Source organism: Arvicola amphibius, chromosome 7, assembly GCF_903992535.2.
Source record: "Arvicola amphibius chromosome 7, mArvAmp1.2, whole genome shotgun sequence".
In the NCBI taxonomy this organism is placed as follows: domain Eukaryota; kingdom Metazoa; phylum Chordata; class Mammalia; order Rodentia; family Cricetidae; genus Arvicola; species Arvicola amphibius.
In genome coordinates this window covers 135,858,869-135,879,558 of record NC_052053.1, presented here as the reverse complement: position 1 = coordinate 135,879,558, position 20,690 = coordinate 135,858,869, and the positions used below count along the sequence as shown (strand labels likewise).

The 20,690-nt window shown below is 41.2% G+C and overlaps 1 protein-coding gene across 1 annotated transcript in view; it reads right to left on the bottom strand.

The window, feature by feature from the left end:
* The window catches only part of Hdac9 (histone deacetylase 9), a 617,997-nt gene that overhangs the window by 382,332 nt on the left and 214,975 nt on the right, over positions 1–20,690 (bottom strand). The window lies entirely within an intron of this gene.

Below are 20,690 nucleotides of genomic sequence, written 5' to 3'. Positions count from 1 at the left end.
GAAAGACATTAAGGTTGGCTTGCTCATAACATCCTACCAAACCCACATAATTAATATAAACACTCTAATAGCAATTATGAACAACAGTCACCCAAAAGGAAAGAAATGTGGGCCCAATCTTAGTGTGAGAGGATTAAAAGAAACAGTAACACATGTGGCTGGTGCGACCTCAGTCTCTGTCCACAGACTGTGCTGTGCAGATTTGGGGGAAAGGCCTGCTCTGTGACTGTGACTGTGACTGTAAGCTGACACCGGCAGCAGGAAAGTCCTGGGACATCATCCCTGTCACCACCTCTTACTCTCCAAGGCAGCGTGAGTGACTGCAAGTAAGCTATCCAAAGAGATCCGTGTTTATTTGAATTTCGGACTGGAAGAAATGGATGTGTTTTCTGACGATTCCTAAATGAAATACTGAAAACGTATGAAGAATAACTACAAACAAGGATTGATCTAAAGGATGGCTGACTGCACGGACTTCCCCAGGGCCCCCTGTTTAAATGAAGAGAAATGCCTTCTGTATTTGAAGCCTGAAGCCTACCGAACATGCAAACGTTCTTTAAACAGCTTTTAAAAATGTTTTTATCGCTGGTGCTTGTTTATTCTGGTCTCATATATTGTTAAAAACTTATAAATGCCGGATTCTTTCAAGTTCAGCAGCTGGTGGGCTCACTTGTAAAAAGAAATATAATTGTAACTACATGATGAAGTTCAACTAAATATTTACCAAGCCCCTAAAATACAAAAAAAAAAAACAATGTAAAACAACAGTTAGCATGTGAATAAATAAAACTTTTATATTCTTGTTTTAAATTACAAAAGTAACAGTATGTTTGTGGCAAAACACTTCAACGGGAAAAGAAACAAAAGAAAGCCAGGCTTTCTCCTTCTCACTCTGTGCCTCAAGACGCTGGTCCTGGAGACCATATTCACTTGTTCTAAATACCCTTCACATGTATAGTGACACACTATTTCTATGTTTCACTGTATTATATATAAGACAGATGCTGACATAAGATTATGAACCTGCTAGGCACTTTATTTTTTATTTACATATGCAATAGAGAAAATTGAGAAAGAGATGAATTTAAAATATATCACGAAGGTTCATGTTAGAGATAAAGTTGTTTTGAAGTTGACAAAGCTGTGGGATAAGAATCTGAAAACTTCCACAGAACGTCCCTTACTCTACATCTGTAAACTGGGGCCTCACAGAGAACAGACCTAAAATGCTAAACTAACAGGAATCCAAAAGAGCTTCTCCTAATTTCAAAGTAGCCATAAGCATATTTGTTGCTAAAGGAGCTGAAAATTTGAGCACATAATTTTTTCTTAGCTTGAATTTAAATGCTATAGCTTGCTTGAGCATCCTTCTTGAGTCTAGTGGATTTCTTCGTGACTCATTGCCAGGTTGATTTTCTCATGAGATCCTATCCAGAAATTCTAAATGAACAGAAATATTAATATCTTTCTTAATGTACCACACAGAAAACAAACTTTTAGAAAGACTGCCTAAGCCACTAGGAAATCAGACACTAATTACTGCATTTATTTAGTAACCCCATGAGTAATTTATCCCATCTTCCTTAAAGTCCTTCAAAACCTATCTCATCTTCTATGGAATTAGGAACTATTACCAAAATTTTAACAGACGCATAAAAATGTGTGGGGAAACAGTGAGAAACAGAAGTTTTATTGAGTTAAATATCAACATAAGTGACAGTAAAATTTAAAATCTTCAATTTACTTCCAGGGAAACACTTTTCCATATGTGGAGTTTGGCTGCTGGCTTCCAAGACGGAATGAGGCAGAAATCAGGGAATCTAATTAAGGATCAAGAGAACATCTGGAAAACCAGCAAATATTATTTAGACAGGAAGATGCTCTGGACTTTTTCAACACATTTTTTTTTGTTTGTTTATGGGTGTGTATGCGTTGGGTGTGTGTGTGTGTGTCAAGGCTTGAATGTAGAGATCTGCGGTAGGGGTGTGTGCCTCAGTTCTGTCCTACCACAGTGTAGATCCTGGGGACAGAAGTCACTTCATCAAGCTTGGCTGCAAGTGTCTTGACCAGCTGATCTACTGCACTAGCCCACTTTGGATTTCTGATGACATAGTTATCGTTACGATCACACCATGGTTGTTACATGTTTTAATATTCTTAAACATCTCAAGCTCAACAGTGAGAAAAGTCACAATTTTGGATATTTTTTCCTTTGCATTGCTTTTCCATGAGTCCCTCATTCATCTCAGCGCATAAGCATAGACTGAAAGAGTGAGAGAATGGCTTAATGAAAAGCAAGGCCAAGGAATCCATCTGCCTTTGCCTATTCTGAGTGGCTACAGCAAAATACCGCAGTCTGATTTGAAAAGCCAGGGGCTTTATTTTGGCTCATGGTTCTGGAAATTATAGAATCTACACTCACGTAGCCACCTGCGTCAAAGGCCACCTGCTGGGCCACAGCATGGCAGAGGGCATCACATTTGGGCTAAATGTGTGGTGGCATCTGGCAGCACTGGCAAATGTAGTGCGCCCTCACTGTCCTGCTCTCTGTAACTGATAATCAATCTCAAAGTCAGAGTGCAGAGTGCTCTTCTTCTCTAAACGTCCTGCCCTCAGGATCTCCCACTGCCCCATGCCTCCTGGAGGTCCTACCACCTCACGGTACCATTGCAACATGACCGATAGACCACTGCTTCTATGCTTAAGACACACAAATGCTAACTACTGTTTCCATCTACAGGAAATTTGACGATTTCTTGCTATAGTTACAGAAGACATAACATGACCCCACCCTAGAAGTGCAGCCTAGAACAGTAATTTTATTTAATGCAGCCATGATTTGAGGAGGAAAGATTGCTGAGAGTCTGCAAGAATAACCTGTAATTTTGGAACAGGGAGGGAGCTTTTATTATAGAATTTTTCCTCTCTCTCTCTCTGTCTCTCTCTCTCTCTCTCTTTCTCTCTTTCTCTCTCTCTCCTTTCTTTTCATCCCTCCTTCCTTTCTTCCTCTTTCTTTTCTTTTCAAAGGTAGGATCTTAGGCAGCTTATAGCTTGGGAGAAGCTCACACCATCTTTGTAGTCCAGCATGATTTTGACATCCTTATCCTTCAGCCTTCCCCTGTCAAGAGCTGGAATTACAGCATGTTCTACCATGACTGGATTTAGATATACACATATACAGGATTTTATATAGCCTAGGCTGGCCTTGAACTTCTGACCATCCTGCTGCCACTTTCCAAATGCAGATATTACAGAAGTATACACCACACCTGGGGACAAAATTTTTGATGACTTATTTTCTCTAATTAAAAGTCACTGTATTTTTTATCATAGAAAACAAACAAAAAATATAAGAAAAACGGAAACATGACTTTTACCATCTATAAACAATGTGAGATTCATATTTGAAGTCTACATACTATGAGACCAACAAGTGTAAAACACTTTTCATCTTGGTCTTTTAAGTATGATAACGCACTTATTACCATGTTATAAAAACTAAAGCTGTCTATAAACCTGATGAGATGATCTAAGCCATAAACTCATAGTGATTAATTTCATGATATTTTTACTGACAGACATTTAAAATTCTTTTAGTTTGTTACTTTTAAGTGTCATTTAGGATCAAACCTACAGAATATGTTTGGCAAAAGTAGGAAATGCAAATAAAAATCAGAAAATGTAATCAACAATTGGATCTTTTAGCCTAAAGTATCTGTATACACGAGTTTGAATGTGTGTATAATAGAATAAGATACCATTCACAGTACTTTTTGTATTAAAATTATTTTCCATTATTTCTACTGTCAATAATATCCACCAGCATTGTCTCATCTAAAGGACATAAACGACTCTCACACAATTCCCTTTAATTGCCCCAAATTAGCCAATAGAACAGTGTGTCAATAATTAGTAATGGCTCCAACTTTAGTATCAGACTTGGGGAGGACTGTACAATCCTTTGCCACAAGTAGCACTGCTGAAATGGAGATTTCTGTGTGTAAGGCATTTTCTATAATTAGAATTGTTTCCTTAGGAGAGGTTCCCAGAAATGGAATCAATGAATCAAATGCCATGAACTTGTAAATCTCTTGATACCTACTGCCAAATGGCTTTCCAAAAGCATTGGACCAAATTACATTTCCAGCAGTAGAGCATGAGAAAGTTTTGAAAAAATGACTAACGTTAAACATTAAAGGAGACTTTTGAACACAGTTTTAATCTGATGTCAGGAAACAATGAAACCATAGAACTTCATGTGCATATATCACTTATCTAACCGATTCGGGTCAGTTGGCTGAGTTTGTCCTATACACAGAAAATTGAACCAGTGAAGGGCTACGATTTGAACACAACAACGTTCCTCACGTGCCTCACTGTGCTGCGTTTTTGAACACTTGGTCTCCAGGTGATGTGGTTGTTCGGAGGTTGTGGAATATTTAGAATATAGAGACTAGCTGGTAGACATGGGGCACTGGGGGTGGACATTAAGGTTTAGAACTGGAAGCTTCTCCAGCGAGATCTCTATGTTTTCTGACGGTCAGTGATGTCAGAAGCTCCTGCCTGAAGCTCTGAGCGACACGGAGCTGTTCCATCATGTCCGCCTTTCCATAGAGGACACAACATCCAGAGCCATGAGCCCAGACACGTCTTTCCTCCCACAGGTGGTGGTTGTCAGTTTCTCTTCCACAGAAAAAAGAAAAGTAACTAACAGAATGAGGAAGAACAGCTAAACTCAACCGATAAGAGATGATTCCAGCTGGGTATGCACATGGTGATCACACCCAGGATTTACAAGGACAATGTTAAGGGTCGTCTAGCCCAGTCCAGGACTAAGGTTCATAAAGTATCCTTAGCAACAGTATGGCTTACCCCCAAGGATTAAACAGAAGTTATGAGGGAAAGGAAGGGTGAAGACAGTTGAAGACAATCACAGCAGAAGGGCCAGCATGTGTCCTGAGTCCCTTGAGAACAGGAGTGTAATTCACGCATCTGTTACTCTTGGTGCCCAAGAACACACAGACGTTGCAAATATAAAATTACAGGGGGCCTCAGTTGGATTAACCGGAGAATTAGTGTGATTTAAAGTCAGCACAATGCACAGAGCTCAATGGTGGCTCTCTTGCTGGTATTATACTTTGCCACAAATACTGCTAAGAAACGCCGAGCCTGCAGCTGCCGCTGGAAAAGCAAAATCGAGAGCACTCACCTATCTAGCCATTGATGCTGGCACAGAGAACGAACCAGCTTTCTTTCCCTCACATGTTACAGGGGGGAAATTCTTAGACACAGTCAAAGTCCATGAAGACGTCTCTTTAAAGAACTGTAATTGAAATGGCCCAAGCAGTGGTCACGAGACCAAAGCATGCACTTCTGAAGACTAAGGCCAAGCTCACCGTGGAACGTGCAGATGAGTTCTCACAGGTACAGCTTGTTCTCAATTGTTTGGTTTGACTTTTTGAAGTCTCTAGCATGGATTGCCTTTAAAAGTTTCTTCTTAAAACAAAATTGCTATCATTTATTTTTTACTGAATTTTTACACATCATTAAAGCACAGCCGTTTAGTCTCTAAGACAACCATACTGTTCTTAGGGAAAAAGGCATCCCCCAAACATAGGATTTTTAAGATGTTTATTTTACAATGAAACAGGCCACAGGCAAATAAACACAGTTCTGAGTTAAAAGGAGCAGGGGCATTAGGTTTCAGAATTATCGTAAAGCAGGAAGCTTGTGAGGGTGTAATAGAGGATGAAAGCAGTCCTGGCCCTGGAGGCTTCCTGCTGGCTGCTGGCAGAGGCCATGCCAAAGCACACAAGGCTTTATACAGCACGCGCGAGCGCACACACACACACATATGTGCGCGCCCACACAGGCATGCACACATACATGCACAAACACACATGTGTACATGCATACACACAAACACCACATATGCACGCATGCGCACACACACACAAATGTGCACACTCACAGCACTTGGTCCACGCCTTTGTGGCTCAGCTAGTCTCTCTCAAAACATCTAGTTCAGAAATGAAAGACAAAATGAAAAGTACAGAGAGTTAATTCAGCCAGTCTTGACTCTACCTTGCTTCCAAGACACTTGGATTGGAAAGGGCTTTAAAGCTGGTGTATTTTCACGTTTTCTACTGACAGAATGTCATCTGGGAGAGTCATCTTCTCCCTGATGATAACCCTACACATTACACACGCTTTCATGCCCAGAACAGCTCACTCCTCCAGGGGTGCTAATTGAATTTCTCTCTAAACAATCCATTTAAACCAGCTTCTTAGAGCAAGATGGGCTGTAAATCTGGCTCAGGGTTTCTATCCACTGTGGTAAAGAAAGCATGCCATGCTCCCAGGTACAGCCGCATTCCAAACGAAGAAGTGCAAGACATGCCAGTGGGGGAAGGGGTGCACTGCATCTTGGTCATTATTTTCTCTTCCTCAAAAGGCAGCGGCAGCTTCAGCTGAGCCTGAGCAGCCATTGCACAAAGGGAAACTGTTTATTCAGCTCTGTTCTCGGCAGTCTGCTTGCACAGGGTTTTAGTATATTTTTTCTTTTTCTTTTTTCTTCCTTCCTTCCTCCCTCCCTCCCTCCCTCCTTCCCTCCTTTCTCTCTCTCTTTCCTTCATGCTTTTCCTCTCTTTTCTCACTTTGATGCACTAAGTTGTGGCCACTGTGGAGTCTACAAAATGAACTGATAAAACATAGAAGCCTGCATTCCAGAACACAGACAAGAGACAACCGAAGCACACATAGCATATGCAAATGAACTACCAAATATCTTTAAGGTTCAAAGAAAAGAAAATCTGAATAGGATGCTCACTTTGTAAGCTCATACAAGTATTTTACTAATAATTTATATTTTTACCTGTCATCCTATATGCACTTGTTATATAAATATTTGATGTCCTTAAATAAAACATATAGACATAATAAATCAGGACTATAAATTTTCATATTAGTCACAGCCTGAAACTCATTTGTGCATGCATAATCTTAACCAGAGTTATCACAAAGGATAATTTGACAATTCCAGCAAACACTAAAAGTCTTTTTACATGCCTGGGCACAAAAGAAAATAAAGGAAAGACATATACTTTATATAATATGCTATAAGAACAAACATGATTATAATAAAGAGCAGAAGATTATTTTCTCCATGACACAGCAATGCACAAAAGAATGCACAGCCAAACACTGAATTTGCATTTGGTGTCCTGCAATGAGCCCAACAATGTCTCACCAACACAGCACAACAGCACCTGCTGCACAAATCGGCAATCACCCCAGAAAAATGGCTAACCTAGCTTTTATTTTTAAAAAAAATGAAGCAATGCTGGTTCTTTGAAACTTAAGCAACAAAAACAAAACGTTTTCTCAGCAGTCCAAATTCTGAACAAAAAGTGACCTTGTTTGTCGGTATAAAATAGTATAAAAATAAGGGGGTACAACAGATTATCAAATCCTTCACATGCACTTGCGTTGATGCTCGGCCATGTGTTTAGCAAGGGCGTGCTTTCTCTGGTGTCTTTGCTCGATCAGGAGGACAAGACACGCACTTTTCCTCTACCTCAGTAGCTGTTCTTTCCTGGTCTGTGTCTCTGCTTCTCGACTCCCAGATCTCTTAATTCTGTAGCTCCTGGTTTCTGCATTGGTCCTCGTCTTTATCTACAGTCCCTTTCTCCCTGAGCTCATCTAGGGTTATGGCGATTATCTCAGATATACATCTCTGGTCAGAAGCCAACTCCTGAACTCCCAATTCATACATCAGCCTACCTACAGGCACTATCTACCTGTACAATCTACTTGAACTTAATTTGTGCATCTACAGACTTCTCCATGTGGTTGTTGGAACTTAATTTGTGCTTTCTCAACCCAAACAGCCACAGAGATATCCCGCACCCTTCCCCTCCTCTCAGAATTCCATATTTGAAGTTCATTACACCCCTGAGATCCGACCCATCTGCTGCCTGGAGCCTCAGACCACTGAGTTCCATTGCCAAGAAGTAACTGTTTCAGATGCATTATCGTTTCTTAAGCTATTAGCCCATTCTTCAAGGGACCATGGATGTTTACTGTTTGAGACAATTACAAACTGTAGAGAATGACTGTGTGTTGTTTTTGTGTGTGTATCTACACTTTCATATCTGTTGGTTAGATTCCCAGATATGTATCTACTGGATGAAATGGAAAATATAATTTATGTATCTTAACATATAGCGGAAAAGTCTCCGGAATGACAGTATCATTTTACATACCCACAAACAAGGTGTGAGAATTGATTTCTTTGAATGATACCCTGAATTTGGTATTGTCATTTTTTATTTTTACTTGTAGCTGTTCTAACAGGCATGCATTACTGTTTCATCTGAGATTATCATCTGCCTGAAGGCTAACGGTGTTAAACACTTTTCCTGTTCTCATTCATGTTCCATGGACCCTCTTCAGTGAGCCTCTTCAATGCTTTTGAAGTTTTCTTCTTGCCCGGTTTATTCATTTTACTTTTGACTTTTGAGAGTTATTCCTACCTTATGCAGTTGCCTGTTGTCAGGTGGAAATGATGCTCCTGTACATAGACAAGGTTACATTCAGACTGGCATGCATTTATTAAAAGAATAATCCCAAAAGCTTATTATACAACACATGCAAATACCATTAAACAACTGAAAAAATAGCCTTTGTTGTTCCCTTCTTAGACTGTGAGCATCTACATCTTCTCTATTCTACCTCTGTTAGAAATATAAGTAATAACCTAATAGGCTCAAATATATATTCTGGTTTTTTATACACTCAGGATCCATATAGCATGCATTATGATAGGTCAATAACATACACACTTCATACACTATTCTCAGTTTTTATATTACTGGAACTACAGCCTCTGGGCTATCTTATCTTCTTTACAATTGGCAAAATGCTGACCAATAGATTTCCTTTTAGTATGTTTCTGAGATTCAACTATAATTTTTATTTACTGAAAAACTAACTTCCTTATGATGTGAGGCATTGCCTGTTTGCTGTTGTTTTGTTCTATCTTTTTGAGACAGGGTTTCTCTGTATAGTCCTGGCAGTCCTGGAACGAGCTCTGTAGACCAGACCAGGCTGGCTTTGTCCTCTACGGGTCTGCACCACTACCCACCACCACCCAGCTAGTGGTATTGCCTTTTGAAAAGGGTTTAAATCTTATCAGCTCTTTGTCACAAAATGGTGCTCTCTTAGCATAATTTTGGGTAGGAGGTTCTTCTGTGTATGCGTTGCTTTCATTGGTTGAATAAAGAAACTGCCTTGGCCTTTTGATAGGGCAGCACTTAGGTAGGTGGAGTAGTCAGAACAGAATACCGGGAAGAAGGGCAGTGTGGCAGACGCCATGGTTCTCCTGCCCAAGATGGATGCTGGTTAGACTCATGCCGGTAAGCCACAGTCAAGTGGCAATACACATTAATGGAGATGGCTTAAACTAATATGTGAGAGCCAATAAGGGGTTAGAACTAATGGGCCAGCAGTGATTTAATTAATACAATTTCTGTGTGATTATTCCAGGTATAAGCTAGCCAGGTGGGATGGAACAAAAGGACCTGCTCTCCTCCTTACTACATAATTTTTCATTCTTAGAAGTGAGGTTCAAACCACTCTGCTTTTTCTAAGTATTTTTTAAAGTTGGGGTTGCAGTCTGTCACACTGGCTGATGATGACCAGTTTACAATTATCATCTCTGCCTCTGATTCACAGTCAAGTCAGGGAAAGAGCTCATACAGGCCACCCCTGTAGACAAAAATAAACAGCAGAATCAGCTGGAAAGGAATTGGTTGAACACACAGAAAACAACAGAGGCAAGGTAACCCAGAGTCTGGGCCACCTACGGGAGGAAGGAATATAATGTATTAGAGCATAGATACTGGACCTGTTAGCCCAGACTAAAACACCTGGAAAGCAACCCAACGGATCAGCTTCACTACATATAAAACTGGAGCTGGGAAAACTGATCTGGGAAAATGGGGAAAATGTAGTCAGTAAAGGATATGGAGCCAGTATAGATGTTGAGACCACTGTGTGCGGAGTGTCCTAGAGATAGGACCTTCGGTGGGTTTAGGACCAGTAAAAGAATGTCTAGGCATGCCCCTTTGGTCTTCACCCAACGTTTCCCATTAGCTGAACCTGACAAAGACCGAGGAAAGTTCCTGGAGGGGATATTTTCTAGAATTCGCCATTTGCAAAGACAAGCAGGTGAGAGGAGGAGATGTGCAGAGAGTAGCCAACCCAGCTGTGAACGGGACTCATGGATTAAAACTGATCAGGTAAAGACAAGAAAGACAGATTTCAACAGAGGACTGCACCTTAGCAGCTCTAATAGAAGGCCAAAGTTCAAAACTACCGCAAAAAATTTAGCTTTACTGACTACAAGTGAATATTATCTATGGCAACTAAGATCTCAAAATTTTAAGAACTCTATCACAGTTTAGCAAATCCAGATGGCACACACTGGATAAAACTTCACTGTGAACAGGGCCAGGTGGGGGAAGATAGAGCCTGTGATGACTCAGCTATTTATTCCTCAGCTCTGACCCTTGGAATGCTATTGGCTACGGACCCACTGATGGGCTGACATCCTCCATCATTATGAACATACCTACAACATCAACTATGAACAAACCAAAGCACTTGTCCCTTATGTGGTAATATGCTATGTAAGCTTCATTCTGGCTGAGGAAGTCTAACAGAACCCTGAGAGGGAGAGGAAATGGAAAACATAATGAGCCTGAAACACGGAAATGGAGAGGCCAGGTGACGTCTCCTGATTTCTCTTCTGATGTCAGGTACTTAGCGCTACCTAGCCGAAGCCATAGGAAAAGGAGAAGGGTTTCTATTACAAGGTAACAATGGACACAACCAAGAAAGCAGACACACCTAATGGAATGCAGAGGCTGTTGATTCCTTGCCAAGAGCTACTTCCCCCACTACATCAGAAATGCTTTGTCAGGGCTTTTCCCAAAATCGTGTTCTTATACTAAAAGGATCTATTTTTTTTACTTAAATGCAAGAGAAAGACTAAGTCTGCAGGGAATATCTCTTTCCAGCTCTGTGTAGTCATGGGTGAGGACATGTGGCACTTGGCAAACAGGGTAGGAAGGAAAGCAGCCAAAATGTAGGAGCTCCTCGAACTGTTCCCTTTCACACGGTCGTTCAGAAGATTACAGTTTTGTCAACACATGAAATGCAAGGGAGGATAGATATTTATACTGTTTTAAAATAATAAGCTAATATATCAGACTACAAGGTAAATCTCAAATACTAAACTCAAGAACTTTTAAACCAGAAACCTGCAAACCAAACAAGGAAGAAATCCAAGCTTTATGGCCCAGCCTTACCTACCTCGCCTTGTGGGTTCAGGACTGGTGAAGCAGTAGAGTGTTCACTCTTCCCACTCAGCACACGCACCTCTGCCATCTGTCTACGCCACACTCTCAGGGTACTTATTACCTGTGTGGAATTTCCATCAGCGCCACAGGACATTTGCTGGGCTCTCTACACTTCATACCTGGAGGAGGTTCTGTGTAGAGTGCCTGAGATATGAAGTATTGAGACAGTATCTCAAGGACCCACGCTCTAGTGTAATAGTTCTGAAGTCTGTCCTTTATAGGGTCATAAGTATTTCAGAAAGTTTGCCACTATAATGAGGCAAAAAGAAATATCCCATTGGTTCACTTTCCTGAGCTGCCAAATAGAAAAGGCTGAACTATTTACATGCTTACAAGTTAACACCTCAAGACATTTCTCTTGGGCTTTCAGAAGATGGCCGATTTTTGTGACATCAGGCTCCAAAAATCACAGTTTTGCCAAGATACAATATGATGAATGGGGAAAGAAGCTAATGTTGAAACAAGATACTGATCTGGGCTGTGTCATTCTGTATCCATGGAGCTTTAAAATATAGCATAGCATCCACGCTGAGAAGCATAGGTACACAGTATGGGAACTGCAAACATGGGATTCCTCAACATTGGTACCATTGACATACTACTCACATATTACACCAGAGAAAACTTTTGCTGCGGGAAGCTGCCTTAAACATTTGCAGGGTGGTGTTTACCCACGAGAATTCCAGACACTGCAGAGACTATGCCACCAGGCAGATGGTTGTATCCATACCACAACTTCAAGACTAAATACTGACGAAGACCAAATACACACCTCTGTTCTAACCTTCTGTCAGATTTTTGTGGCTAAGAACCTTTACACTGATGTCTACCTGGCATCTCCCACCTAACAGAGCCCCAAGGATGTTTCCATTACTAAACACCCTTCACCCGATATTCACATATCAGTAAATAATAAAATCTATCATACCCAGATCCAAATCTCAAGTTATCCCAAAAGTTGTCTCTGTTAAAGTATTCAATATTGTCAACCCCTCCAAAACATCACTCAAACCGAGTAACTGCTTCACCTGACCAATGTGTCACCTACGTCCATGCCACCAGCATGCTTGAGTAACTGCTTGCCCTGATCAATGTGTCACCTACATTCTTGCCACAAGCAATCCTACATCTAAAATATGGCTATGGCTCTTATTGTCTTATTCTGACATTTGATTTTGGAAGCAGAAATAAGACAATAGGCTTATTCAAACATAATCAATAAGATCATGGCACTCACATGCTTAACTCTATACCTCAAATGGAATTTGGGGTTTTTGCAATAGTTCAAGGGCTATGATCTCTGCTCTCTGGATGTGCCCTCCAGTCTGATTTCTTGATCTCTTCTGTGAACCCCAACTTCAGCTGCTCATTCTCTCTTCATGAACGATACTAAGTTGTAGGAATCCCTGAGTAAATGAATTCCTGAGTGAATGAATGCTGTTGACATGGACAAGGTCATTTCAAGGACCCCGATGCCTCAGACCCATGGGAGCCTTCAGGAGTGAGGCTCAGAAGGCCAGCAAAGACTCCCTTTCAGCGTGCAAATGTTGAGTGTGCACAGGAAATGTCCACTGTAGCTGTATCCACCAATGTTTACGGCGTGACAACTGCTCTCCTGCAGCAATTACTCCCACAGAGATCAGCTAAAGGTGCGTCCTTATTCAGCTGTGCACATGAACCTTTCTTCTTTATCTGTATGTAAACGACACACCTTCTCCCCCAGCTGTAGGCAATAACCCTGCCTCCTTGTTAAACTCTACATAACAAACATGCTGAGCTTCCAGCATTTTGCGGCTTCTCTATTTAAACACCCTCTCTACTCAACCCCACTTTTCTGCATATGTGTGTCAGCCTGTCATTTCTTTATGCTTTTGCTGTCTCTAGTCAGGGCTCTGAGACCAGAGTCCTGCAGGGATGTGGCACTAAGGAAGGTCTGGACTTTTAGATACATAGTTTCTTATGTCTAAACTGGCTTCCTTCAGATATCACTACTGCTAGCTCACTTGCTGCTTGGAGGTTCCTGAACAAAATTACTTCTTAATGTAAATTTAATTTAAAATTTCTTTTTTACCCAGGCAGTAGTGGCACATGCCTTTAATTCCAGCACTCGGGAGGCAGAGGCAGGCAGATCTCTCTGAGTTTGAGGCCAGCCTGGTCTACAAGAGCTAGTTCTAGGACAGGTTCCAAAGCTACAGAGAAATCCTGTCTCGACAAACAAAACAAAACAAAACAAAGTTGTTTTTTTTAAAGAAGTACTTCATTTTTCTCACTAGGATGAACACCCAATGAGAACAGAAAATTTGAAAACTGAATAAGATAGTATATAGCAAGCACCTAATAGCGCATGTAAAACTTGTGGGTAGCTCAACACACTTAATTTGAATAAATAAAAATCAGAAGAGACAGACATATGTTTGTAGGAAGGACAGAAGGAAGGCACCTGATGCCATAGGACACAGAATGGCAAGGGGTGATGGTTAGAGACTGCTTTCTGGGGAAGAAAACACTTCATCTTGGTCTTGAGAAAAAAGCAAAAGAGAAAATTCCAGCTGGAAACAAGTTTGGTAGGTGCAAGATCAGGTGGGCAAAGACCAACCCTAAGAGGGCAGAGGAAAGGTCAGTGGAGGAGGAGGGGTATCCTACATAGTAGTCCTTAGCTTTGATTCCCGACATATGTTCCATGAAGTACACAAATAAAGAATCCTATTCTACCTGTAATATATTAAAATCACAGTGTGCGAGTCAAGCACGCATGGGAACCTAGAGACTAAAGGACTGTCAGACAGAATGTTGAAGGGTGTCTTACCATGAATGCATGCTCTTCCACACCAGTATCTTCAAATTAGACAACATTGAAGTAAGAAATACCAAGGCCAGAACATTCTCTCAAATTATTAAACGTCTTTAGAAAACAAGCATATTCAATATGTGGCATCAATATGCTATGAGCTATTTCATATTTCCACTATTGCTGAAATAGTGCCATCATAAAAACTAGTGACAGCAGTATAATCTACATACTTCTTTATTAATTTTTGAGTACATCACTCCCTCAGGGTAAATTTGGGAGCTAGATCTACTTTGTGAGAGCGCTTATAAATGCTTTCCAGCTCTAAATCATGCATTAATGATCCTGCGGAAAGAACCTGGCCACTCACTCTCTCCACCAGCAAAAGATGAGCCTATCTGCCAAATGCTTTTCAATATTACGTTGAATATTTTATATTTTAATATTTTAAACTGTATATCATGAATCGATTTCAGATGCTCTATTTATAGCAAAATTCAACTTTGTTTTATGTGTTTACTGTCACTTGGTAATCTTTTTTTAATTGTCTCCCATATTTTTAGCAAGAATTTTTCTGTATTAGGAATACCACTAACATTGAACAGCATTCCTTTCTCATGGTAAACATTGGATAATTTGGTCAAAGAAATCTATATATATTAGCTCATTTAATCTTTAAAACAGTCCTATAAATAGTTAACACTAATTTTACAGATGAGGAAAAGGAGATATAGAAGAGTTTCATTATGCTCTGAAGATGGAGGTGATGTTTGCTCAGATGTATATAGTTCAGCCTATCTAACGGAAAAGTTCTTAAAGAAGCTGAGTTCCATTTTGTACCCACTATCTATCTAGAGCATGTTCGTCACGAGTCTGAGGACATCTTCCTACATGAAGATGGTTCTTTGTCCCATATTCCTTCTGGCAATTTCTGAAGGCCTTTGTTAATCATCTCCCCAGGAAGGGGAAGTGGTTCTGTGGCATGAGGTGGAAATGAAGGCCAGGGAAGCTGCCGAGCAGTCTATACTGTTGGGCAGCTCAGCTCCCTGCCACAAAGCGCTGGCCAGACTAAAAATGTGAATGGCACGGGGACTTGAAAACATTGATTTAAGCGGATATATATGCTCGCTATGTGGAATTTGGATCCCAGAAACACTGCCAATGCCAGAGAGAGAGATTTGGTATAAACAATATGGAGTCGCTGTGAACATATGCTGTTCTCTAAAACCCCACTCTCTGGCAGCTCAATATCAAATTTATTATTAAGTTTTTTTCTGAATTAAAAAGACTACACCATATGAACGCTTAGACACATAGAATTTGTTTTCAAAGGACCCGTGTTTTTTAGTAATTGTATAGGGAAATTGAAATCTTGTTTTCGTTCCAACAAAAATGTTTCATAACAAAATCCCATATAATTTATAATGTTTGCCACCAATGTGCTTGCAAGCAAATGGGGGTCATTAAAGACACAGAAGAGATTGTTTTGGACGATTTGTGTAATTCTAGCAATAGAAAAGCATATATATATATATATATATATATATATATATATATATATATATATTTTAAAAGTATGCCATGGGCTGCAGAAATTGCTCCCAGCCTTTGGTAACTGCAGCTCCAGGTGATCTGAGGGCCTCATCAGATCTCCAGGTCTGACCGAGAGGACACACACACACACACACACACACACACACACGGACACTGCCAGGAGGAGAGGCACGGCACAGACGGATGTGATGGTTCAGCTTCTTCAGGAAGGTAAGTGTGACCCTCACCTTCCTAGAATCTTCAAGGCACATCAGGATGCCAAGGTCATGTTCTGCTGGCGGGCAGCAAAAAGGTGTTAGTGCATGCACAGTGGCAAGGAGCCTGTGCCACCGAAGGGTGCAGCAAAGACTGTACCTCCAGGGAAGAGAGACTGTGATACCATCTGGGCTTTGGAAGATTTTTTTAAATGAGGACTCATTGACTATTGAAACATTTTATTCTTATTCCATGTGGAAAAATTTAATGACCATCACTATAGATGCCCAACATTTAGTGGGGCAGGGTGCACGTTTGGGAGTAGAAACCTAGGTTCGAGTCCTGTCTGATGACATTTGCTTGTGACAAAGGTAAAGCACATTAAGCTCAGTGATCCCATTTCTTTACTCTAAATTGGGAGGTAGAATAGAGTTCTCTCTTAGAGTTCCTGGAAGGATAATACAGAATAAGGCATGTAGTCTTGCAGTCAGGTTTACCAATATTTAAAACTCTTAAATTAAGCATTTCAAAATAAGTTCAAACAAAAAAATACCACACCGTGAAATGCCAATCCTTTCTTTCCCTGAATATTACAGTCACAGCTCAGACAAGGGCACTGCCTCTAAGCTCTCTGTAGCTCCATTTTAAAAGCAACGCCTCACTCACCCTGAACTTGCATTATCAAAATTTAACTTTTAAAATACTGACATTATCTCAGTGCTGTTTAGTCTCCATGCCGTGACTTGTCACGGGTGCCTTTTAGAAAGTATATGACACCTTGCCTCCTCCCAGGAGTTTCTCTGAGCACCTGAAACATATCAAATGTTGCCTACTTCCAAGCCTAGCTCACAAGACATTATTTGGAGTCATCAATATTTATTAAGCAAAAGAATAAACAAATATCCTAAGGATGGTTTGTTGATCAGATGGTAGTCATTCATAAGAAAGTCCCATTCCATCCTTTCTACAAACTTTAGTTTTCTTTTCCCTTCTCTATTAAAGGTATTTTATTCTCCCCACCCACTTTCTTCCTTGATGGAGCATTATTTTCAAAAGAGACAAGCTGTAAAATTGACTTCTTGAGTGTACAGGCATACACATTTATAAAATCATAAATTTAACTAAAAGCAGAACTCTCTCTTCACATCCAAATTCCCTACCCCACTCCCACCCCATCGCAGGCACAAAGATTTAGGGCACACTGCTCTATGTTTGCACAATATAAGCTTTTATTTTTTTCCAGCTTAAACAAAAAACTACTTTGAAGGGGAATAAATTGGGATTTTAGACAAAACACCCAACTAGCACTTTGTCCTTTACAGTGAGTGTCTCCTAATGTCAGCATCTTAACCGAAATGGTCAGAATTAGAATCGGCAGCGTCATAAGACTGTTTACTGACTGACGGCTCTCATCTGAATTCACGAGAGTTTTTCACTTTTTCAGGAGACACAGCTGGTCGAGTGTGAAGTGCTTCCCAGAGCTTTGCTTCTCTGTAACAGTCTTGCCAGCCCCGGCTTCAATGCCCTTCATGCTTTGGGGAGGTTTCTCCTCAAGGACTTTGAAGAGTTTGGCTAAGCTGGAGTTGGTGTGCCTGTCTCTTCATGATGGGACCTAAGAAGGGCATCTGGAAGAGGGAAGAGCTGAGGAGAAATGCTCATCTTATCACACCAGTGCAAGTGCTAAAGACACCTGCGTCTTGCTCGCTCACTAAAGCAGTTTCTGCCGCCGCCCCCACCACAGCCTGGTGGTTTTCCCTTTTCGATGTGCTAATCTCTGGAAGCGCGTGACTAATTTAAGGGCACTATTATGACCATACAACTGCGAGCAGAGTTTATCCCCATCCCAAGCACAGGAAAGTCCTCCAGAGAAAGGTGTTTTCCACCCCTTACAGCACACAGGAGGTGAGACTTCATTCTGATCCTACATGGGGATGGAGGGTTCCAGTGAGTTTAGCAGCTATTCAGTGCGCAAGGGACAGGAATCACGTTCAGACCCACAAGTCTCTAAGCCACAAATGCATGTAAATGCATGCTCTGTCCTCCCTGCCTGTCCTCAAACTAACCTCAAAATAAATGTCAACGGAGGCAAAGCAATAAATTCCTGCCACTGTTCGACTTAAACACGTCACCTTTAATATCACGATGCGCTTGAAGAAGGGCGCTTATTTATGAGGGCTGTGGCAGAGCCATGTGAACATTAGGAAACAGACAAGATCTGTCATTCCTGGGGCATTCAGAGAGCACAGATAGACATCTCCAAGCGGAGGAGAGGGGGGAATGAAAAGGGAGATTCTCGTGAGAAGATGAGAGGGAATGCATGGCTGGAGTGGGAACTGAGAAGCCAAAGGCCAGACGTAGTGGAGGGAAAAGGGGGCAGATAGAGTTAGAGAGTGAGAGAAGCATGCTTCACACTTAGTGACGTCATCATCCTGCTGAGGGGCTTGTTTCAGAGTAAGGTCATGGCTTAGCTGGCACAGAACAAAGCAGGGGTGACGCCAGGGACAGAGAACACTCGACATCAGGTCTGAGGCCTGATGACGCATGGCCCATTGACCCAGGGCTGAGAAATGATGGAGCCGAGAGGCGCAAGTCAAAGAGCCCTTGATAAGGGCTATGGTGTCTATGAACACAGAATAAACACCCAGACACTAGTCCCATTGCCACTGCCCTCAGCTTCTTCCTCCTACAGAATTTCAGGCAGCTTGGTTTGCGCTATCCTTTACAAGGTCCTGTATCTGAAAAATGTCCCAGGGCTTCTATCCTTATGACTAGTTCAGCATTATTTTGTTTTCTCTATAACATTATACATTCTGATTTTGCATTTTTCACCTTTATTGAGGTCTTAACATCGATCCTGAAGTTGATATGAATTTTTACATTTCCTCATTTTTATATCTATTTATGTAAATCCACCTACTGTGGCCTTTTTGTTGAGTGTGTGATTTTATTGTAGACTTGGGCATGATGAGCACAACCAAACACCTAAATAATGGCCAAGGACAACTGCTCAGCTTCCTCCTGAATACCTATAGCCTGGGACTGCTTGCCTACAGAGACCTCTACTCAAGACTAGCAAACAACTTCCCTTGTGTTTTACCTCACAAACACACTGAGAAAGGTTGTGATAATTGTACTGTAAGAGAGCCCCATCTGATCCTACATACACACTTCACTATATGTGTGTCTGTCCTTCCTTCCCTCATCTTCCCTAGCCAGGGGACTAAGACCTAAGTTGGAAGGCACAAGGCACTTTTTCAAGCCTGGCCCCTCGCTCCTGCCTTGTTCTTTATTACCTATTTCCATCCCTTAGCAACACTGAAGCAGCAACCACATTACTTCAAGTCGCGTGGCAGAACGTCCACGTCTCTTCCTCCTGCCTCACATTTTGATCATCGTTGCCTTCACCACTTTTAGTCACAAGAGTAGAAAGGCCCACGGAGGCACACATTTACCTAAGCTACGGTGAGAGTTTCCTCTTCATCCCATGAATTAAGGTGCTTTGACAGAGGGAAGCAAATCCGTCCTGTGTCTCGCATGATGGCAGAGGGTTAGGAGAACGGGGAAACCCATGAGCAATGAGGTCACGCCAAAACAGTGCTTCTCAGGCGAGCGGTTGCTTAACACATTAACATGCACACAGTTTTTCGTGCAACCACGTGGGTAAGCAACCTTTGGTTGTTGGGAGGTTGGATACTCTATGGACATAGGACTTTATTAATACCTCCGCAACCATACCACCATAAATTTACTGAGTTTCAGGTAGGGCTTTGGCTGAATATTATTAAGTTAATGATCTCTTAGTGCCTCAAAATACTTTAACATTCACACATATGTTTTCATTAGCACAACAGCCTTTTGGATGCCCAGAATTTTAATCAGATGAATCATTCAATATGGTTTAAATTTCCATATAAGTCAAGGTCACATGCTGGGACAGCAATATATTAGCTATTTTAAGTACAAATCTTTCTTTAATATACACAAAGCTCTTGGATTCTAAGGCAGAATATATAGAAAATAACAATATTTCTTCATTGATTATAGGCCAGCCTGAAAATTGAGTACTTTACTATTTTGTACCTCCAGATATATAATTGCTTCCTAAATCAAAATAGTTCTTTCTTAGTTTACATTCTCCTGTGCCAAGTTAAAAAATGTAAATGTTTACTTGGGAGTTGATTCTGAGAAATGAGAGCTCAGGAAGGCAGGCAAGAAAGCCAGTGTGTCCTGAGTGTGCAGAACTGGAGTGCCTTCATCCTGGTGCCCTCCACGCCCTACCTTAGAAAGAACTCTTAGACAGTACCCATGTAAGGATGATGGGACAGGATTAGTTCTTGACAGCTGCGGCAGCAGGCTTCTTCCAGGCTGCTTTCATTTTCTCATTTTTAATCCTGTATTGCAAATGGTCTAGGCCTTTCAATACAGAGGAAGGCCTAAGGCAGGGAAACCGATGCCCACAAGAGCTCCTCCCTCAGAAAAAGTACACATGGCATGGCCTGGGAGGTCTGGTCAAGGCACCTAAAGCTTCTGCTAGAACTTTCTGCTCAGAATTTTGGCTTCTGTTCATCATTTCTTCTTGATGACCCCTTGTCTGTGTGTAATCACTCTCTTAATTTCTTCCACCCCGTTTGCCAAGTTCTATGTAGCTGGAATGTAAATTTAAAAAGTAGTACTTGTTTTATCAGAATGGTTATGACATAGGAAGAAATGTTTGCTTGCTTAATGGGTGT